We start from the raw sequence: 24,345 nt of genomic DNA, 5'->3' as shown, positions 1-24,345 counted from the left end.
TTTGTCTCTCCCGCACCCGCATACAACGCCCGTATTCCATCGCGTTTGCACGCTCCGCTTCTCCAGCGTGTCGTTTTGTTCTCATCGCTACGCGGCCGACTGATGCCGGCATTCATTCGCGCGGCGACGTCGCCCCGAAACGCATTTGCGTTCGCGAAATAAAAAACGTCGTTCGAAAAGTTTCCAACTTTTTTTAGACACGGGCCCTTGATAAACTTTTCTCGGTCATTACAACGGTATCAGTGCGGTGCGATCACAGTGTTGGATCCTGAGAAGTGTTTGTGAAGTGAGTTTACGATTTTTTGCGATCGTAATTTACCGTTTCAATTGAACGTTACTGTTTCGTTCAATAAAAAAGCGCGTAAGTAGACGAAGGCGCGCTCATCGCAAGAGGGCCGTATATGGTCGACTCTTGGGGCTGCTCGTTTGGTGAAAGTAGACCTTTGTTCTGTTCATAAGGACACGGGCGGCTTGCAACTAGCTGGAAACCACTCGTTTCGCCTGCAGTTTGCGAGAGGTGAGTGGCATTTAGCTTTACCTACTTACACTTCGTTACCCTTCAATACTTCCTTAGTTTATGAGATGCATTTGCATTTCCGTTGATGTATCAAAACGTGTACATTTTTATCTTCTCTATCGTACGTAGTTATTTATTAATTAGATCCTTAAAATTGTAATAAAGGCTATTTGTATAACGCTCTGCAGTAGTTTAGTAGGTACCTAGGTAGGTATATAGCTGCTTAAGATTTTGTTTAATTTATGTTATCTTCGCACGTTCGTCGTACATTGATTATCTCAAGAGCATATTTACATTGCATAGCATTGACGGGCTTAAGTACCTATTTTTTAACATTATCATTTAAAACTAGACCTCTTGGTGTATTTCTTGTTAAGGCAAAAACGCTTTGGACGTGTTTAGACTTGTTTTTGTTTTTCGTTACATAGTCTTCTGTATTTCGTAGGTACTAGTTACATGGTATGTCAGGCTTTAATGCCTAAACCATAGAATGCATCTTGATGATATTTGGAAGGAACAGACAAGACTAGATGATCACTACATCAAAAAAGATGTCCAAAGTAACTATCTAGTTATCAAATGAACTTGGTAGGTAGGTAAGTACCTACTTTAATATTCCTTTGAAACCCACAGAGAAAATTGAACACTTTCGATAGGTAGGTAGGTACCATTTAAGTAGGTATTCTACCAAGGAAAATCTTTTATCATGCGAACCGCTGTGATTTGGAATTCCCTTCCCACATCTCTCTTCTCCGATACATACCTATAACTTGGGGATTCTTAAGGGAAGAGTGAATGAGCACTATTTGAGCTTGCATGCACCACCTTAGGCCTCATCTTGTTTACCAACAGGCATATTGAGGTAAAACGCACTCGAATCTACATACATATATTCACGTCTATATCCCTTGCGGGGTAGACGGAGCCAACAGTCAAAGACTAAAATCTATTATAAAAAAAAACACCATTTTTCCAGTTGTCACGATCTAAGCATACGAGTAAAGTAACTTCTTCATTCGTTTCTTTCACATTCCTTCACCATCAAATATTTTTGTGCAATTCTCCTAATTTTGATCAAATAAAACCTATCTAATAAAACAAACAGAAATCCAAAACTGTTCCAAAAATTTTGATAACAAATATTAAGTTTTGAGTGTTGTTCAACGTTTTTTTTTTAATAATAATAAGACAAATAACAAACGATATTTCATTAAGGCCAGCTGAACGTCATTCATGCAGCGTAGGTCAGTGCCCTGCACCCTACCTGTTGACTAGCGGAGCCGGTTTCCTGACAAACGACAAAAAATATGTCTCGTTTCCTAACTTGCCTTGTAATACGCCATTCCCGATAACATTTGAAAATGTTGGTAGTCTTAGGTCGAATCGAATTTAATATTATGTTGCTATGAGCAATTTTTATTCATGATACATACATACAAACATAGAAGAAGATGGAGTGGTCCTATTATTTTATCTATTGGTGCCGGGAACCACGGCACATTTATCCATGATTATGCTGCTAATTTCTTATGTTATCTGTTGACTAACAGAGCCGGTTTCTTGACAAATATTTAATTGAATAACTAATTAGTGCATCCATTTTACTTTTTATTCTTATTTCTTCTTATGTTTTGTATATTCCTATTTGTATATTTATCATAACATTTGGCTGACCTTCATATCAGTATTACTGTAAAGTTGAATTCTTCTGAGTATTAATTTTGTATCTGTTAGGACCTTAATTCGTTACCAGTTCTTGATTCTTTTGCTTATGTTAACTATCCTGTAGACTTATAGTCTCCAATCGTACGCAACATCAAATAATAAATAGTATTTCTAGTGAGGTATATAAGCATTATCGTTATTTTGACAGTAGTTTAATCGTATCTTTTTATCCATTTTCGGACGACTAGATATGGACCTAAATGCTAAAACTCGTTAATGTGTAAAAGAATTGGTAGTAACCACACATATCTGAAAAAATAAATCATATTTCTACGAGAAATAGTTTCATGTTTCATTTAGTTAAAGAGCTTCATCAAAATTAACACACAAAGTGGCACCAAAAATTATGGGAAAATATTACCTAACCAATTCAAAAAGCGTTGCTTTCCACCTTACCACCAACGCATCGGCCGAGTCTTTGAATTCTGTACAATGATGAAGAGATTTATTTTTAATGCACAAGTTAATCGCTTTATAACGGTGTCGACTCTGAATGGAATATTAATTAGGATTTTAATTTGTTACACTTAGTTACTAACTCAGATAATGAGGTAGACCTGCGCAAGCGCAATAGTGTGTGATGTGATGTCTAATGAGCCTGATCAAAAAGTGTAAGATTAGGTACTTGCATTACAGTACTTTAAAAAATATGATTAACTTCTCAATATAATATTAATGCTATAGTCGTCTATATGTAATTTACAATTGGCAATATTTTCTCGTTAAATCACGGAAGAGATTAGAGCAAATTAGTTTATTTTCTGTTCCCCATAAAAATTATTTCAGAGTACAAAAAAACTTGCATTGAACATCGCTACTCTAGGGTTTGAAGTATGATTCTACACTGCTATGCATACGGGGTAGATAAGGCCATAAAAATGAGATCAAAACACAGAACGAAGAAGAATTCCAAGTTTATTAGGCTTCCCCTTGATTGACTTTTACTATCTGAAGCTGATGGCACACACTTTTTTTTTTGCTACCAGACCAGCATGAAAGCTTGCTCTGGAGACTAACATTTTACAGTTAATCGGGCTACAGACTATTTTGAGCCCAAGTCAATTCTCCACATCTTTCCAGCAGTGTCACTATGTTGTCTCAGAGTCGCTCGGGCAATCTCAGTTTATTTGTAGACAGGATGCGGGCTCGGTTTTTTAGTAATACGATACTCTTGTCTGAGGACTAGGTCGTCACGTATAGTGGAAGTGATTTCTTTAACGTTCTCTTGGTTTCACTCGATTTTCTCGTAAGAAACTAGTGTTGCTGGATCAATTTTATCTAAATATTGGTAATTAAGTATGGTATAAAAACGATAAAATTGCATTGGCGATGCTAATTTGCAATCTATCGAAAAAATGCGATTCTAAGTAAGTCGATCTTAATAATTCTAACAGATGAACTTAATGTTAAAACAATTCTCTGCCAACCTTTACAAAACAGCATGGACTGTAGTAAAATATTTGTTAACTACCAAATTTTTTCGTTTTTGTTTTTTTTTTTTTACTTTTTAATCTGTAGTCACTAACAACAACGTGAGTAAACTTTATTAAAACGAAAAATTTAACACCCACAAACCTACATCGCAGGTGGCTTAAATCAACACATTTTATTTGAACATTCATTGACGATGTTTTTCAATGCTCACATTTTTCAACCCCTAGTAGACTCATTATGTTGAGTAAACATTGATTTTGGGGAAGTCGAAAGTTAACTTGGGAATTTGGAGCTACAAAGTGCTAACAGATTTTTTCGAACACTTCAGGTATTTTTGTTAGACTAGTTTTGGGTAATGTTAAAAAAAATACTTAAATCCATATTTTTCTCAACGATAAATAAAGTTTCAATTTCGTTCTGTAGTTTATGATGATAAATTACAATAAAATATATATATATATGAAAAATTTACTTCAGACTACTTAAATTTTTACATTATTAATTTCTCCAGTGAATTGATTTTCTCATCATTGAGTTTTAGGATGTTGGAGCTGCCCTTCATACTTTGCATCCTTAAGCCAGATTTTTTATGGGATTTTATTATTTCAATATACGCTTCAATTTGCATAAGTTCCCATATATTATTCTGATATAAACAAATGTCTTTAATGATATTTATAACGCACCTTTATTTTATCTCGGACGTTTCGAATCATGTTACAATGATCCGTGGTGACCGAGCGACACTCTAGTCGCTCCAGATAAAATAAAGGTACTTTACGTGCACGTTTAATACCTGTATTATTTATAAATAGTATAATGCAACGCGAAAGTTTAAAATCGGCTTTCTGCAACTTATCAAAAATGATTATATTTTATTAAACTACCAGCCCATAGATATTAAGTTTGTCAGTACTAAAACCGGCAGGTGTTTGGACAATGTATAAATGCCAGATGTTAGAGTTGTTATTCCACTTGCTCACGTCACAATCGAGGAATGCCTATACAATGCCCCCTTTATGCCACATGGGTCCGAGTTCACTCAATGTGTTGCGCGAATTTACATCGCAAATACGCTCTTCTAGCATTTCGACAACAGAAATCTGAATATTATTGCGATTCTAATAAGTCGTGGGGTTTTTAGAATCGGAAGACTTCATCTCTTGCTTATGGATAGTAATTAGTATGAGGTGTAATAAAATAACAACTTTCACCAAAAACTGTTCTCAAAAGCAAAGACGTCTTGGTCGTCGCAGTCGAACCTGAACCCCGGTCTCCTCCTGACTAACGCCAAGCAGTTGATGATGAACGATTGATGTTAATCATCAATAAAGCAATAAGTAAAGAGGATAATTTAGCTGCGATTGATGGACCAATGTTTTTGAGTTTAATAGTTATTAAACTAGCAATACTATAGATTGGTCATGTTTACTATTTCAGGGTCTTTCGCTTCATCAAAAGAAAAAACGACCAGAGAAATATTTGTTTTTACGATCTATTTTTTTTTATATTTATTACTCATGACTAGAGTTTTCTAGCAGTCAACCGAACCGTTGATGTAGAGTTATTGTTTTAGCATCCACACAAAAGGTTTCAACGGTGTGACAAGCCGTCTAAAAAATTTCGACGTTATTCATAACACAAAGGGTTGCCACATAAATCAAACGTTTTAATGTTCCGATAAAAGTTTTGACACAAAATAAAGTGGGATAAGGCAATGTAAAGAGACAGACAGAAGTTTTGACATGACAATGGTCCACAAATCATTAACTTTTGGGTCCACAAACTCTGTCCCTTGATTGTCAAGCCGTTCGAGTAAAAGGTCAATAGATAAACAAATATCTGTTGTTTGACTTTATGTCTGTACGAGACTTTAACCCGGAGTTTTTCTCCTTATGTTTAGCAAATTTGGACTGCAATATCAGAAGTGGTTACCTAAAATTTACCTGTACATTAAGGTAACAGCAACTGGATGTGTAACAAGGATCTAATATGTGTGCGGTATCCCTGCAAAGTCAGACAGGACACGAAACGATTCCTGTAAAAAAATTAAATGCCCAATCACAATTGGGTCTACTCTCTAGACTAGAGATGGGGATGTATAAAAAAATCAGCAATACCTGAGGTTTTAGTGTTATTCTGTGCCAAAAAGCATTGAAATTGCTGTACGAAATTTTTTAAATAATTCTTTTAACTACAAATCTCTTCTCTATGTATATAATCGACGATAATAATATTAACATGAAAGATAATATGAATAATTTGACACTCGAAAACTAATGAAGTTATGTATCGTATTGTAGGTCTGGCATATTGATAAACATAATGTCAGAGTCCACAATACCTTACAATACAATAACATAACACAGCTCTGACACTGTTGTGTAACCTGAACTGTAAATGAAGACATGAGGCAGCTGAAACAATGGCTTCGGACGTGTTTAAATGTTTTAGTGAATGGGTTACATTAGAAAATGGTCAAATTTGTAAATTGTCAAATATTCTTGATAAACCGGAAGGCTGGCACAGCCATGGGTCGTGGTGGGATAGTGTTTTGTTACACGTTTGAAGGCTGAAAACACCTTGGATAGGATCAACTTAGCCATACATTAAAATGGAAGTAAGATATATGGGATTTTATTATGTACCATACAAGATTTGGCTGCAGAAGATGAAGCATCTCAAAAATATTTTTTTAACCGCTCTATTGTGTGTTGTTGGCTACATTATTTGTTATAAAGTTTACAAGATATTTGTATCGAAAAATTCACGGCGATGGGTACCTGCTATTTGATACAGGTATGGCAAAAATATTAATATAGATATTTTAGGTGAGATATACTTTATACATTTAATGAGTACAATCTTACTATGGTAATAAATATGGTACAATTTAACCCATTTTGATAAAGCAGGATAGACAAAAAGTTTGGATATCTTAAAAAAAAAATTGTAGCAATCTAAAATGCGGTATCTCGTTGTTATTATCTAAACGAACATTTTATCAACAGAATAGTTTCGGCCATTTAGACTCGATTCGTGGAGAAAGCTTGGAACAACAGCGATTAGCTAGTAACACGGTAGCAAGCCATTAGCTGATATCGGTTTGGTGCCATGACGAATGTTCATTGTTTTAAATCGAATAATAAAGGAAGTTACGATAGACTTGAAATTATCTTTTGAGATGTTTTTTCATAAATTTTAAGACTATGATATTTTCTAACAGTTTCTTAAGCTTAGGGCGTGAGGGGAACGGGCAGACTATGCAATTATCAATAAGTATTTGAGATTAAAATATCTACGGGAATATACAACGACGCCAAAAATTCTGTGCAAAAAAACTAGACTCAAATCTTCGTAAGCCGGTCACAAAAAAAAAACATATCTAATATGGCCTGGCTTAGGATTGCATCTTGAAAATACCCATGAAATTGTTCCAAAAAAATTATTCATATTTCTATTACTAACAATTTCCCTTTTAAAACTTCATCTTTTGTTTTTCGATCAATTTTCATCGACCGCCCTAAATTAATCATGTCATCAGGTGACACGACCTAATAGGTATTTTATCTGACTTATTTGGTTTGCAGATTTCCAACAAAGTGAAGCTCCCAGTTCGTCGGCGTAAAAGGCTTGAGATTGACCTATTAGAGCGCTTTCAGCGGCAATTAATTCACCAGGCCGTTCATTAATAACGACGTTAATTTGACGGCTTTAGTGATGTTATTGCTTTATACTTTCAACTACATTTTGTTCGGGTCTTCGATAATGATCTTAATTCTTCACAACTTCATTTTGTCCGGATGTTAGGTTATGTGGATTTCGATATTGTTAAGTGTAAGGTTCTTAAATTGTCACCTTTTAATCTTAACAATTGTTAAGAATACGAGTTGCCAGACATAGTTTTCTTAATTTTTATTCATATTGATTCAATCGAGAATCCTCACGATGTTTTTTTCCTCACCGTAAAAGCATCTGTTAGTTATCAAACTAATGTAAGTACATGACTTCGAAAATAGTCATTGGTACATGGCCGCAGTGGATTCGAACCGGTGTCTTTTATGCGAAACCGCATTTTAACCAGGCACTTTACAGATTCGACCACCGACGCTTTGATAGGCCAGCTTCACGAGATAAAATACTATTTGGAAACTACCTACATAATTTACTTAATAACTACTAACATACGTATCATGAAAAGGATTTTGGTTTGGATTCTTGCAAGAGTTGTTACCCTACCATCTGATCTTGTGACTGAACTACGTGAAAAGACAAAAACAAATCTAACCTTTAAAAAAAACATAAATCTGATCTTGTAACTGCCATAGAACTACGTGAAAAGACAAAAACAAAACTAACTTTATTAAAAAAAAAACATAAAAATATTTGGTGGTCTATCTGTGGTGTGTATGATGACTGTCTGCTTTCAAAGACTATTTTAGAGTTATCTAAACTGCACATATCTCTTAAAAATATAACAGATGAGTCCAGCATCTGTCATTGGATTTCACACCTCAGCGGGCACTTTTTGTTAGTAGAGAGTTTAGCATCAATTAGTTTGTTGTATGATAAAAACACGCACGCACCGATGCGCTTTCTTGGGAAGAATTCACTCGGTTGTTATTGTTACGTGCGAATATCCGGCTGTATGTTTGTTTGTTACCGAACTTGAACTGGATTTTAATTCAATTTGTACCTTATCCTAGAGGAAAATAGAGTGGAAAATTTGGTAAAGCACGCGAATACAATTGAAGAAATCACGCAAATTAAGCTAATTTCTAAGTTTAGAAGTGTCTAAAGGTCGAAACATGTCATATACATACATACATATAATCACGTCCATATTCCTTGCGGAGTAGACAGAGCCAACAGTCTTGTAAAGACTGATAGGCCACGTCTAGCTGTTTGGCTTAATGATAGAATTGAGATTCAAATAGTGACTGTTTGCTAGTCTGTCGCCTAAAAGAAGAATCCCAAGTTTACAAGCCTATCCCTTAGTCGCCTTTTACGACATCCATGGGAAAAAGATGTAGTGGTCCAATTCTTTCTTTCCTAAGGGTGCCGGGACCACACATATATATACGCCATATGTTATTATATAAGAAGTACTCTGGAGAGTAAGTGAGATTGGTACTAATAATGTTATAACTCAACTGTAATTGTGAAAAAATAACCATATTACAGAATTACGGAAACACATCAAAGTCATGTAGAAAAAAATCATTTTCTACATGACCTGACTGTTTTATTAGCAATTTCAAAACGTACAGCTATGGATATACCTTAAACAAAAGGTTTTTATCTGTTTGATGTCATCTCAAAGGGGCTGAGTCACCGTCGATTATTGCTCAGAAATGGATGACTCACGGGAATTCTCGGGAATATGGGGAAAATCTGGAAGTAGACAATTTATCGCTATTGCTTTTGCTGAAAATGGGAAACTATAGGTACATACGAGAAATGTTCAATTTTCGCGAAGAAATATATTCGAATTATATATACATACATATGTATGGTCACGTCTATATCCCTTGCGGGGTAGACAGAGCCAATAAACTTGAAAAGACTGAATGGCCACGTTCAGCTATTTGGCTTAATGATAGGATTGAGATTCAAATAGTGACAGGTTGCTAGCTCATCGCCTAAAAAAAGAATCCCAAGTTTGTAAGCCTATCCCTCAGTCGCCTTTTACGACATCCAAGGGTAAAAGATGGATTGATCCTATTCTTTTTTGTATTGGTGCCGGGAACCACACGGCACATACATAAAATCACGTCTATGCGGGTTAGACGGAGCCAAAACTCTTGAAAACCACGTCCAGCTATTTGGCTTAATGATAGAATTGAGATTAAAATAGTAACAGGTTGCTAGCGCATCGCCTAAAAGAAAAGTCATCCCAAGTTTGTCTACCTCGCAAGATTCGTGATTATATGTATGTAAACACTGGTTTCATTTAAGACCTGCCACAAAATAACGTGTTCGTCTAACAAGGTCTTTATATCCGCAATATCCTTAAACAGGGATATATCTAGGTGCCGTGTGGTTCCCGGCACCATTACAAAAAAGAATAGGATCACTCCAACTCTTTCCCACGGATGTCGTAAAAGGCGACTAAGGGATAGGCTTATAAACTTGGGATTCCTCTTTTAGGCGATGGGCTAGCAACCTGTCACTGTTTGAATCTCAATTCTATCTTAAAGCCAAATAGCTGAACGTGGCCTATCAGTCTTTACAAGACTGTTGGCTCTGTCTACCCCGCAAGGGATATAGACGTGATTATAAGTATGTATGTAAACACTGGTTTTATTTAAGACCTGCCACAAAATAACGCGTTCGTCTAACAGGGTCTTTATATCCGCAATATCCGTAAACAGGGATATATCTGAGACGTATCCAAAATTGTATTTTCCGGATAACTTGATAACGGGATATATTATGGCGTAAAGGCGTTCTTCCCACGCTGTGAAATTACGCCGTGGGCGGATAACATCAGATGGTCTCGCGTTGTAGTTTATGTGGTCAAAGAAATTGAATGTGCATTACACCTTAATCTTGGTTAGGTTTTAATGAAATTGGCCATTAACTGATTTTAAACTTTTTAGTTGTTTAATACTATTTATGAATAATACAGGTATTAAACGCGCACGTATATCACGACAATGAAACAAAATGAATAAATAATCCATGAATTTATTTTTATATCCCTTTCCCTTTAAAAATAAAAACATCACAACTGGAAACAAATAAACCCACTCTGGTATAAGTGGGCTATTTTTTCACAAAAGGGTTGAGGGCTTAAGTTCAAAGTTCAAACGAGTGAAGCAAAGTTTGCATTCGATGTTCAAACATAACGATAAATCTATAGTTATCCATATTGTTTGATATTATAAAGACAAAAAGTGTTTATTTTTAAATTTAAAAAAAATTTTTGTCTGGAGTTCCCGGTCACGTTAAACTTTTATTCCTATCACCATGGGAATTTCCTGAAAAAAACAATTTTTCTTTGTTTGACTTTATTCATACTAATAATATAGATATTAATTCCTTAAAATTACTTCCTTTTTATTACTTTCCAATTAATTCCCTAGAATTTATCAATTACCTAAATAAAATCTAGGTATATTATACTAACACACATATTAATCTAACATATTAAATATATATATATATATATAATATTGTGAAGTTGACGTTGTTGAAGAAAATGCTGCAGTGCAGTTTGTTACCGCTTCTTCTGCACTGACGCCTTGGAAGCGGCAGTAAACTTAGTTATTAAGTAATTTATTTGACGTCAACCAATGTTGTTAAACCATACGACAATTATTAAGCGATATAATAGTATCCTATAATAATGAATAAAAATTTTGAATTTGAATTTTGATATAAAAGTACTTAATAAAAATAATCAATAAACCTAATATTCACAAATAAAAGGGAGCAGGGTGCCCAGTAAGTTGGCAGCATTGCTTCTTTGCACTTTGCTTGACACTTAGTTAAACATATTCTATAATTAAATAAAGAATGCTTCTAAACTTGGGATTCTTCTTCGAAACGATGGGCTAGCAACCTGCCACTTTCTAAATCACAATTCCTTCAGCCAACAGCTGATTCTATCCTTTGAGTCATCTCAAACCTCTCTTAGGCTCTGTCAGTCCTGAAGGAAACACAGGTGTTATACTATACTTGTTTTGTATTAAACGGTTGCAAGTTCGAGAATTTCCACGGACTCGAATCTCGGAAACCGGAATATCCGAACAAAGTTAACAATCAGACAGTCTCCTACGCCTTTGAAACTGTCACGTGTATGATTGATGTGGGTTATGACGAGATATAATGTGACCTTGAAAGAAGAAACACTAATTATATTGATGAGGATAAGAAATTTTGGGTGAATATTACGTATGCTTGGAATACTTTGACCACAATGTTGCGTTTTCAGGAGCAGATAAATTATCTTACTTTTTTCCAACTATGGACATAGTTATAATGTTTCACGTGTGATTTGAACCCACGACCTCGCAAGGTCACGATCATAATTACCACTAAACATTAAACTACAAATAAGTATATATTATTTCTGCAAATTTCGTACTAACGTAAACAGCTCAAATAACCTATAATTTTTTCAACCTACATTTTTTTGCTAACGTTACGGTAAACGTTCGTGGTGTATTCGTCTCGCTCACACCCCCTACTTTCACGCATTGCCTTTCACTGTCTCACTCTAATTAACTCTTGTAATTGCGCGCGTAAGGTTGGTGAACTCTTCAGACGATCATGTTCTGTAAGGTCATGAGATTATTTACTTTTTTCCATGGAACATCCGTAATAATTATATTAATTGCGAAAGAAACACATCTTAATTACTTTATCTTTGCATTGGTTATAGTAAATGAATAAAATAGTTTAAATATAATTACTCATAAATAAGCCAGCTGTAAATGAAGTCAATTTTAAAACAATGCTTCAATAAACAAAGAATTAATGAAAAGTAAAATAAATGTGTGTGACTAAGTATTCTTCCCTGGGGCACACCGTACAGGTTTTTATTTAAAAAAAAAAACATATAATCACGTCTATATCTCTTGCGGGGTAGCCAGAGCCAACAGCCATCAAAAGTCTGAAATGTTTAGCTGTTTGGTCTAATGATAGAATTGAGATTCAAATAGTGACAGGTTGCTAGTTCGTCTTCTAAAAGAGGAATCTCAAGTTTATAAGCCAAGCAAATAATTGAACGTGGCCATTCAGTCTTTTCAAGGCTGTTGGCTGTGTCTACTCCGCAAGGGATATAGACGTGACCATATGCATGTATGTATGTATTTCTTTATTTTATGTGTTCCGAATATATCTTTCGAGATTCAATGTTACTTATGCAATGCTTGCTTGAAATTATTATAATTTTAAATAAATTTAAGTTACTTATATTATAATTAGACGTAATGATAGTGTTATATAATAAAAGTAAACTCATTTGTTTGGTGAAAAGATTATATCCTCTAGCCATGGTGCTGTGTCATGATTATACACATTTTTTTTAATGATAGATCACGAATACTGATTATGTAACTGATGATAATATAATTATATTTTGTCATAAGACGATCTAAAAGCACACTGACAATACGAGTAAGTTGTTAAACAACTAAACAAATTTACTGAACTAGGTATCTACGTAATGGTCTTGAAGTGTCGCTTATTATTTTTTGGGATTTTTAAAATAAAAATACGGAGCTGTTTTTGAATAAAATTTGACTATAATTCGAAAATCGAAAAGTAAAAAAAAACGTTCAGCTATTTGGCTTAATGATAGAATTGAGAATCAAATAGTGACAGGTTGCTAGCCTATCGCCTTAAAAAAGAATCCCAAGTTTGTAAGCCTATCCATTAGTCGCCTTTTACGACATCCACGAGAAAGAGATGGAGTGGTCCTATTCTTTTTTGTATTGGTGCCGGGAACCACACAGCACCTCTCAATTCTATCATTGAGCCAAAGTCCTACGGGACCTAGACCTACGGGGCGTGGGACTGGAATTTTTGGTATATATCCATATAGATGACCTGGGATTACACAGATTGAGCTAGCCTCAAAGGAAGTACAAAAGTTGTGTTATAGTTACATATTAGATTCTAAGTCAACGACGCTACAGGGTGATTCATTATTCGTGCTGAAAATTTTCACAGCATCTGTTGACGATGAAATATGGTGGGTTTCGGTGTCCATAATATTCCCTCCAGAATAAGCCATGAATCCCCCAGCCAAACTTGTCATATGCAGTGTTTATAATTAAAAAAGGCAAAATAGTATTAGCTAATAATATGGCTGTTAAACTTGTTATATGCACTGTTTACAAATAAAAAGGCTATTATACAGCTAATAATAAATTTGTAAATTCTCTCTCAGTACCACATAAACCGAAAGTGTCTTCGAATTAATTAAAAATTTCTGCGCGTGATTCGACCTAACTGAGTGGGTACTTAGAAAGAAAGCATTACAACGATACGAACCCAGACACATTACTCAAGATGTAAGTGATGTAATAAAGAGTGACAAACATGACAAAGCAGTCAAAACAGGGAAAGTTGAATTACGTATTACAATTGTGTACAATATACATATATTTTACATATATTTGCGTACATATCGTGTTAAGTTTAATTGCGGCTGATAATGTGATGTCAACTGACTGATAGTGTCGATCCTCTTCTTATACTAATACAGGGTGACTTTTAATTCAACTGCATAATTTTAAATGTTAAGTGTACTCATCTAAAGGATATTTAAAAACGTTAAAAGAAAAATATCGGTTCATAATTCAGAAAATACGAAAAAAAATAAAAGTATCAAAATCCATGATCCTAAATACGTCATATCACCCCGGCCGGCGGAAAAGCGACGCGTAAGATTCAGAGGTCAACGACATAATTCATTCAGCTGATCAAAGAAGAAGAAGAAGCTTAGTCGCCTTTTACGACATCCATGGGAAAGAGATGGAGTGGTCCTATTCTTTTTTTATTGGTGCCGGGAGCCACACGGCACTTTAAATACACTTTCATTTTAGGTATTAGAAAACAAAAAATACCTACTGTGGGAGGAGCTTGAGCCCGGCTTAATCTAAACACAAATAGTTATTATTTCAAGACGGACTACTAGATAGTGCAATCTAGCGAAAATATAACGAGTAAATGCATTAGTTGTATAATACCGTTATCTAAAAGTGAACTAACATTACAATTGAAATAGGTATATAAAATTATCGCAACATATAGATATAGATATTTAAAAAAAATGTATAATGAAACTTATTCTCATAGTAATATTTTATGAATACGTAGTTACAAAGTTCTTATTTAAATCCAATATATGACAACAATCCTATCGCCAGCTCCTAAATCCCAAACCAAGAAGTATGCGCTTATTGCGACTTAAAATCATTGAAAATTTAACTTTACTAGATAAGTAATAAAGTCTATGATCAAAATTAGGCTGAAGCCAACTTAAATCGACGAAAGTGGTGCAATTTGAACTTTAAAATCATAGAGCTAAAGTGTTTGTTTGTAAAATAAGGATTGAGAATTAGGTTACGCACGAATTAGGTTCTAATGATAATTGAATTATGTTCATGCCGACGCTTGCTGTCATGAGTACTGTGATTGCTCTCAATTTGGACAATTTTTGATTTATTGCGGTTTAGTAACGAATGTATACTTAATAGAATAAGAGATAGCTGCAGTGGTCGAATTAGTGGTGGCTGTTAGGTCGTGTCTGAATGAAACAGAATTTTGGCCCTTCAAGGCGTCGTCTTAGTCTTAGTTTTTGATTGTCCTTTTTTTATCAGTCTGTCAGTCAGTTTTGGTCATCCAAAATGTCAAGTCTTAGAGTCTGTCCATGGAGGCTGAACGGCCGCTACACACTTGAAATCAGTAATACCTATTTCAAATAACATACATATGTACATATCATCACGTCTATATCCGGGGTAGACAGAGCCAACAGTCTTGAAAAGACTGAAAGTCCGCGTTCAGCTGTTTGGCTTTTTGATAGAATTGAGATTCAAATAGTGACAAATTGCTAGCCCATCGCCTAAAAGAAGAATTCCAAGTTTGTAAACCAATCCCTCAGTCGCCTTTTATGACATACCTACTTGAGGAAGAGATGGAGTGGTCCTATTCTTTTTTCTATTGGTGCCGGGAACCGCACGAAACTTAACAACAACTTACCCATTATTAGTTGTACCCATAATTAAAACAGTGACTATTGTAGTAGTTAGAACTGAAATGTACAAAATGATGTGCAATAAATGAATTGAAATTTATTTCAAGTGACTAGTTAGTAGTTGCTACTGTTTGAGCGCCAACTACCCATCTTTAGCAATTTCGACGGTGATTCTCCACAACATAAAGTTGCGCAACTAACTCTCACTACAGCCGATGATTATGTTGCAAGAGATAGATATCTCTGATCCAAATAGACTGGAACAGCTGATCTGCAGATTAGACTGATTGCACTTTTCGCTTAAAACCATTACCATTATGACCTTATTCAGAACGAATAAAAAATCTGCATCTGTAATTTCTGCCGGAAAAGAGGCGTGACCATAAAAACAGAAAATTTCTATACATCCTTACATACTATCACGTCTATATCCTTTACGGGCTAGACAGAGCTAACAGTCTTGAACAGAACTGTATGGTTTTTAAATGGAATTGAGATTCAATTGAGGTTGCTAGCCCCTCGCCTACAAGAAGAATCCCAAGTTTATAAGCCTATCCCTTAGTCGCCTTTTACGACATCCATGGGTAAGAGATGGAGTTGTCCTATTCTTTAATGCCAGAAACCACACTATACAAACAAAATGTGTGCGTTGTAATTATATGAAACGTTTCTTTGGGACTAAAACTAAAATTTTTCATATACATATACATACATATGGTCACGTCCATATCCCTTGCGGGGTATACAGAGCCAACAGTCTTGAAAAGACTGAATGGCCACGTTCAGCTATTTGGCTTAATGATACAATTGAGATTCAAATAGAGACAGGTTGCTGGCCCATCGACTAAAAAAAAGAATCCCAAGTTTGTAAGCCTATCCCTAGTTTTTTTTAAACTATTTAAATTTCTTCGTTACTTCTTTTGGGTTGGTTGGGATGTCTATTCCGTGTAACATTACGTGTTCTCCAGCTATAAATCTTCGCAAAACTGTTGCGACTATATAATTATTACTGCCATAACAACGCCACATTATTATGGACTGGAATAGGCTTACTCGCTCCACTGATGCGAATTTCCTACCATCTTATGTTATACTACTAAGTATGGAGCGGTTTTGAGTAAATGGAACCTTTTAGGCTAGCAACCTGTCACTATCTGAAACTGAATTCTATAATATTATTATAAAAGATGAAGACTAAAGTATTATAGGCACTCTTTTTTAGGAAATGGGCTAGCAACCTGTCACTTTTGGAATATATAAAGTAATATTTAATAACTGCCAACTGTTTAGTTTATACTCTCTACTTCTGCGTCACGGGCTCTGTACGAGTAAGACGGACGTATTGCTTCCAAGCGAAATAAATATGAAATAACCGGCAAACGTTGTTTTGCCATATAAATAATTTTTATTTAAAAAAAAAACGTTAAGAGTATGAAAAATAGATGTCGGCCGTTTCTTAGACCTACTCAATATGCTCACAAAGCCGTTTCGGAGGAGTACGAGAACGAACATTGTGACACGAGAATTTTATATATAAATACTGTATTGCTAATGCAGTATTTTATTTTGACCCCTTTAGTCCTATTGTCATTATTTGAATATCAGTCGTCGAGAATGTATGACAACATTTTTGAGTGTTAGGAATCCAGAGAAAGTAAGGATCTTAGCAAGTGGAACTCCATAGTCTCTGCCTACCCTTGTGGGTCACAGGCGTGATGGTATGTACATATGTATGTTGTGATGGTATGTATTTAAAACTTTAATTTATAAGCAGCGTGCCTTCAGATTCTTTTTTAAGTATGTGCTAATAAAGGAACGTGTGTGTGCTAAAAAATAATAATATCAGTAGACGTGGTCACACACGACGTGGTCACGAGCGTGAGTCATTCTGTGACCACGTATCATTGTAACATAATTACCTGTATTATTTATAAATAGTATAATGCAACGCAAAAGTTTAAAATCAGTTAATGCAATCATCGTAATCAAATTGAACACAAAATATGGCCCAACACGTCATATTTCAAACTGACAACATTAAACATATGTACCTACATAAGATACTCATTATCATAATTACCCAACGGTATATGCGACCTATCAACTTTATATTGACATTCAAAGCTTAGGTCAAACAGATTCGGGTTTTGCGAAAATTTTTAGAAATCTCGTAATTTTGTTTGCTACTTAATGTTAGTTGTGGCATTTGTGTTTTAAGTTATTATGTAGATAACTAATTTAACAAGAAATATTAAATTAATATATGTACAATGTTAGAAGAAAAAGGACTTGACCAAGTAGTAGTCATTTTGGTGTTTAAGTAGACGACTTATTGAGACAATGATGATTTTTTTTAAGTATGTATTTTTTTTCTAATTTTACATTTTTAACAAATTAAAATCAGTATATATAAAATATGTATGAAAAGACTGATGAATGTGGATGAAGCCAAATTATATATACTCACAATTCACAATTGGTTGTTATATCTGCAATCGAGTACCCGAAACCGCCGAGCTTGCATGAAAAGAATTATGAATGTTGATGAAGCGAAGGAAGTATGCAGAGATCGTGGCAAGTGGAAAGAGGTAGTCTCTGCCTACGCCTCCATGAAAAAGGCGTGATTTTATGTATGTAGGTATGTATGTATGACGGCCTCTGTGGCGCAGCGGTAGTGCGCTTGTCTGTGAAACCGGAGGTCCCGGGTTCGAATCCCGGCCAGGGCATGATAAGAAACGAACTTTCTCTGATTGGCCTGAGTCTTGGATGTTTATGTATATATAAGTATTTATTATAAAATATAGTATCGTTGAGTTAGTATCTCGTAACACAAGTCTCGAACTTACTCCGAGGCTCACTCAATCTGTGTAATTTGTCCCGTATATATGTATGTATGTATGTATCAAGCGCAATAAAATGAGTATGCAATTGCAACATGCAATTCAAACTTCAATGATAGGCGGCGTCATCCGGAACGAGGGTCCGTGACGAGATGGTACGGGGTCAACCTTTGTTCCCCCACTAGCCATTACCGGGTTTTCAATGTCGGTTTAATGTACATACGTACATACATATAATCACGTCTATATCCCTTGCAGGGTAGACAGAGCCTGTTGGCTCTGAAAAGACTGATAGGCCACGTTGAGCTATTTGGCTTATATAGTGACAGGTTGCTAGCCCATCGCCTAAAAGAAGAATCCCAAGTTTATAAGCCTACCCCTTAGTCGCCTTTTACGACATCCATAGGAGAGAGATGGAGTGGTCCTATTCTTTTTTCTATTGGTGCCCGGAACCACACGGCAATGTTTTAATGTTTTGATTAATATTGCCGTGTGGTTCCCGGCACCAATATAAAAAGAATAGGACCACTCCATCTCGTTCCCATGGATGTTGTAAAAGGCGACTAAGGGATAGGCTTACAAACTTGAAATTCTTTTAGGCGATGGGCTAGCAACCTGTCACTATTTGAATCTCAAATCCATCATTAAGCCAAATAGCTCAATGTGGCCTATCAGTCTTTTCAAGACTGTTGACTCTGTCTACCCCGCAAGGGATATGGACGTGATTATATGTATAGATAATAATGCAACTTATCATAGTGATAAACAAACATTACGACTATAACGAGGTGTCTCATATGTATGGCGTGCGCCTTGCATGCTAATAATGCATGTGTGTGCAATTTAATGCACGTGTATACAGATCATCACGTATTTTGTACCTACATATGTCGAACTTGGTAGGAGAGTAGGTGCCGTGTGGTTCCCGGCACCAATACAAAAAAGAATAGGAACACTCCATCTCTTTCCCATGGTTGTCGTAAAAGGTTGAAAGAACTTGGGATTCTTTTCTAGGCGATGGGCTAGCAACCTGTCACTATTTGAATCTCAATTCTTTCATTAAGCCAAATAGCTGAGCGAATTATAGAATTGAGATCCTAATAATGACAGGTTGCTAGCCCATCGCCTAAAAAGGGAATTCCAAGTTTGTAAGCCTATCCCTCAGTCGCCTTTTACGACATCCATGGGAAAGAGATGGAGTGATCCTATTCTTCTTTGTATTGGTGCCGGGAACCACACGGCACTGCCGATATAAAAACTTAATTCTTACTAAGATAATTGGTACAAAAACAATTTTTATTCATATTTAGATGTTAGGCTAATAAAAACGTTTCTTCTATACAAGTACGTACTACCAACACTATCCTGACCTTGAAGCCAAATATGGTATAGTTGCAAATAGTCGACACTGACTCAACTGTTTACTAACATATGTGTCCAGGTCAGAGCCAACTAATTGATAGCAAGGTTATCTATCACATGGACTAGGTACAGTCGACTGCAGATAAAGCTAGTCGCATACATACATACATACATATGGTCACGGCTATATCCCTTGCGGGGTAGACAGAGCCAACAGTCTTGAAAAGACTGAATGGCCACATTCAGCTATTTGGCTCAATGATAGAATTGAGATTCAAATAGTGACAGGTTGCTAGCCCATCGCCTAAAAAAGAATCCCAAGTTTGTGAGTCTATCCCGTAGTCCCCTTTTACGACATCCACGGGAAAGAGCTGGAGTGGTCCTATTCTTTTTTGTAGTTAGCTTAAGCTTAAGCTAGTTGCAGTCTTGTTAAATACAAGAACAAGAGCGTCTGTGGTCGAATCCGTAAGGTGCCCGGTTAAAATGCGTGATGCGCATAAAAACACAGGTTCGAATCCCACCCCGGCCATGTATCAATGACTATTTTCAAAGTTATGTACATTAGTTTGAATACTAATTATAGAATTGAGATTCAAATAGTGACAGGTTGCTAAACCATCGCCTTAAAAAAGAAACCCAAGTTTGTAAGCCTATCCCGTAGTCGCATTTTACGACATCCATGGGAAAGAGATGGAGTGGTCCTATTCTTACCACTAATTCTAACCACACGGCACATCAGTCAAATGATTAAAATTATAAACACCACATTGTGCAGTATCGATAAATTTATCATACTGTCAATAAAAATGTGTAGAATCTGTTATACTTATTATTTTAAATCAATTTGTTTCAGGTAAATATTAATTTGGTCGGATTTAACGTCGAAAATATTCAGGTTGGTTCTTATCTGAGTTCAGGTTCACCCATTTCTTCAATTATTCATCCAAGGTAACGTAGTCTTCGAGTTTACTGACTATTCGATAGGCGCTGTCTATCCCGTACCGAATTTTGTGATGTGGGTGTGAAAAAGCTTCAATGTTTGTCTAGAATCGGGCAGAAAAAACATAATGTATGCCAACTGCGTTAAGAAGGCTAATAATCTTGAGATTAATATAGGATAGGCTTACAAACTTGGGATTCTTTTTTAAGGCGATGGGCTAGCAACCTGTCACTATTAGAATCTCAATTCTATTATTAAGCAAATTAGCTGAACGTGGGCATTCAGTCTTTTCAAGACTGTTGGCTCTGTCTACCCCGCAAGGGATATAGACGTGACCATATGTAAGTATGTATGTATTAATATTTTAGGCGATGGGCTAGCAACCTGTCACTATTTGTATCGCAATTCTCAATTCTATCATTAAGCCAAATAGCTGAACGTGGTCATTCAGTCTTGTCAAAACTGTTGGCTCTGTCTACCCCGCAAGGGATATAGACGTGACCATATGTATGTATTGATATTTTAGGCGATGGGTTAGCAACTATTCTTGACATCATCCCAACTTAAAATAATTTACCCAACGAATAATTTGGTATTCTTTTGTAGTTTGCGTTAAATTAGTAACTTTTTGTAGTTGGCGCTAAATTCACTGCAAGTAAAAACTAGTTAAGCCATACAGCTGAACATGGCCTTTACGTCCGTTGTCTCTGTCTACCCAGTAAAGGATTAGGACGTGATTACATGTATGTATGTATGTGAAAGAAAGAGAGAGAGAGATTCAAGTTCATTACTCCCAGCAATGTCATTACCTATCATTAAATCATTACAATCAGCATTGTAAAATGCATACAAAAACATAGCATTCGTGTGTTACGTGACTATGAGTGATATTGCATTCTGATGATGGAATGCAAGATGTATAGATATAGTATATGATATGTTGTGTATGTACACAACATATCATTCTTACAATTTTAGTTTTTGACGATTATTTCCAGGCTATTATTATAACACATTGTAAGTTACCTAACTAAAACTTAAATAAATCTAAATAAAACTTATTAATAAAACTACAAATAAGCCTCAATATAAAACTAAATATTTACAAAAATGCAAGTCTTGGCAGATCTGAGTCTTGAGGTAAAGTGCCCAGAAGGCTGGCAGCATTGCCACGTTGAATGGCAATGCTTATCTTTTGAGCGAAATAAAGACCAGCCCTATATACATTTATCTTTACATTACATTTATATCTATACATGTTTGCTCACTGGTATGTTGTATGTAAGTAAGAATAAATGAAATAAAAGAAGCCTGTGTTTCAGTCCATTAAAAAAAAGGGATCAACATACTAAAAAAAGTACGGTCTAATTGAGAATTTCGTCCTTGAATTAAACTAGCAAAACGCTTTTTAATTCAGATTCATTAACCTTTCCAATCGCCGTCGGTCATCGTGACCCTATGGCTTCAAAATGTAGGGCACTATCAAACACGTATGTATGGTGATCTAATTTTGGTCCAGATGAGCGCCCAACCATGTGTTCAGTGTACACAGATATTCCACTATTAACGGACTCGCAAAATAGGTTAATCGGGCATTGAAGCTTTAATAGTGATTTATTTCAAACTACATACCGTCTATATCCCTTGCGGGGTAGACAGAGCCAAGTCGTGAAAAGACTGAAAGGCCACGTTCAGCTGTTTGGCTTATTGATAGAATTGAGATTTAAATAGTGACAGGTTGCTAGCCGATCGCTTAAAAGAAGAATCCCAAGTTTGTAAGCAAATTGCTTAGTCGCCTTTTTCGAAATCCATGGAAAAGAGATAGAGTAGTCCTTTTCTTTTTTCTACTGGTGCCGGGAATAGCATAGATTTATGTTCAAAATTGGATACAAGGTATCACTTATTGACGTCACATAACTTAAATCTAATTATAACTACTCCCGCTTCCAAAGCGCATGTGTAGAAGAAGCGGAACAAACTACACTGCAGCATTTTCGTCGGACGTCAATTTACAAAATATATATAGGAACTATTTGAAACTAATTCGTGACAAATCTAGCCTGTCTGATTGTGTTTATAAGGGCACCACTCCGTCTCTTAAACGAGCCACAAATCCTATAATAGAACTCCTAGAACAGCTTATAAAATATTCCCTCCGTTCATCCCACTGGATCTTCGAGTATTTCTATTTCTGACTTCAGACACCTAATCCTGGTATAGCTTCCAACTGACAGCAAAGAAAACTGCTCTCTGTAAAAGTTAAGAAAATAAACTCACTAGCTTTGATATTTTTAAAATAGACACTTGTGCTTTGTTCAAGATATTCAAGATATGGTCGAAGATTTAATTTTTTTGTTGCAGTTGAACTATTTATTTATTCTTTATTGTAACAATTTCAATTTGTAAAGTACAATAGGCGGACTTAATGCTAATAGAATTATCTAACAGTCTACCATTGGGTTAAGCGGATGACCTTTGTGTGGATGATAATAATAATGTATAATAAACTTACTTACACCATATATACTATAAATATATACATAATATATACCTATAAACTACACTAAACATACATACATATATATATATATATATTACATACGGAGATTATATACTCTCTCATGACTGATTATTGTATTAAACTAAAAATTTGTATGTGAACGACGGATTAAATTAATTCTTATGTATTTTATGGTATTCTAAAATTGGAATTACAAAACAAATAACCTAGTTAGTAATAAATATTTGCAGGTCTTAAATTAGTGGTTTAACGAAGTCAAAAGTTACTAATTAGACTAATTAAAATAAGCTCAAAGCTTATCTTAGGCGATGTGCTAGCAACCTGTCACAGATCAACGTTTTCTGTCAGTCTTTTCATCACTGTTGACTGTCTAACTGTCTACCCCGCAAGGGATATAAACTTGATTATATGTATGTATCTATGTACATATAGGTATAGCTCATACCACATTGTATTGGTATCCAAAACTACATACATACATATGGTCACTTCTATATCCCTTGCGGGGTAGACAGAGCCAACAGTCTTGAAAAGACTGATAGGCCACGTTCAGCTATTTGGCTTTAAGACAGTATTGAGATTCAAATAGTGACAGGTTGCTAGCCCATCGCCTAAAAAAAGAATCCCAAGTTTGTAAGCCTATCCCTTAGTCGCCTTTTACGACATCTATGGGAAAGAGATGGAGTGGTCATATACTTTTTTGTATTGGTGCCGGGAACCACACGGCAATCTCATTTTAATTATTTTAACACGGCAGATCCAAAACTCTTGAGTGAAAATTAGATTTTTCTGCTTAAACAGTTAAGCAGTTATGTAGATCTATATTTAAATGCTTTCGCGTGATAGCATGCATCGTAAACAACACCCATTTATGAAACAGGCCAATTATAATCAATTTGTTTTTGTTGAAAATCAATAAAACACAAGACAATGTATGTAAGCAAATTGTTGGTGAAAAAAAATTAGAAATAAGATTGTAATCTTCGTCTGTACTGCTATATCAAGATCAGAATGTAAGTTTCTACATCTAGTGTCGTGTGGTTTCCGGCACTTTAGAATTGAAGTATCCATGTTGTAAAAGGCAACCAAGGGATGGGCTTATAAACTTGGAAACTTGGAATTCCTCTTGTAGGCGATGTGCTAGAAACCTGTCACTATTTAAATCTCAATTCTATCATTAGGCCAAACTGCTAAACGTGGCCTTTCAAGATTTCTGTGTCTGTCTACCCCGCAAGGAATAAAAACAAGATTATATAGATAGATAGAAAATAACTGATTCATTTTAAAGTCTGT

The 24,345-nt window shown here is 35.4% G+C and overlaps 1 protein-coding gene across 2 annotated transcripts in view; it reads left to right on the top strand.

Moving 5' to 3' along the window:
- The first annotated feature begins 86 nt into the window (after positions 1–86).
- The window catches only part of LOC106138879 (uncharacterized), a 98,373-nt gene continuing 74,114 nt past the window's right edge, over positions 87–24,345 (top strand). For both annotated transcript variants that reach the window (XM_060950439.1, XM_060950440.1), the window contains exon 1: positions 87–517. The gene's annotated coding sequence lies outside the window, so the exon portion shown is untranslated. The remainder of the gene's footprint in view (positions 518–24,345) is intronic.

Source organism: Amyelois transitella, chromosome 21 (genome assembly GCF_032362555.1).
Source record: "Amyelois transitella isolate CPQ chromosome 21, ilAmyTran1.1, whole genome shotgun sequence".
In the NCBI taxonomy this organism is placed as follows: Eukaryota; Metazoa; Arthropoda; class Insecta; order Lepidoptera; family Pyralidae; genus Amyelois; species Amyelois transitella.
Note: the sequence above shows the minus strand (reverse complement) of the source record. Positions and strands in the feature narration are given on the sequence as shown.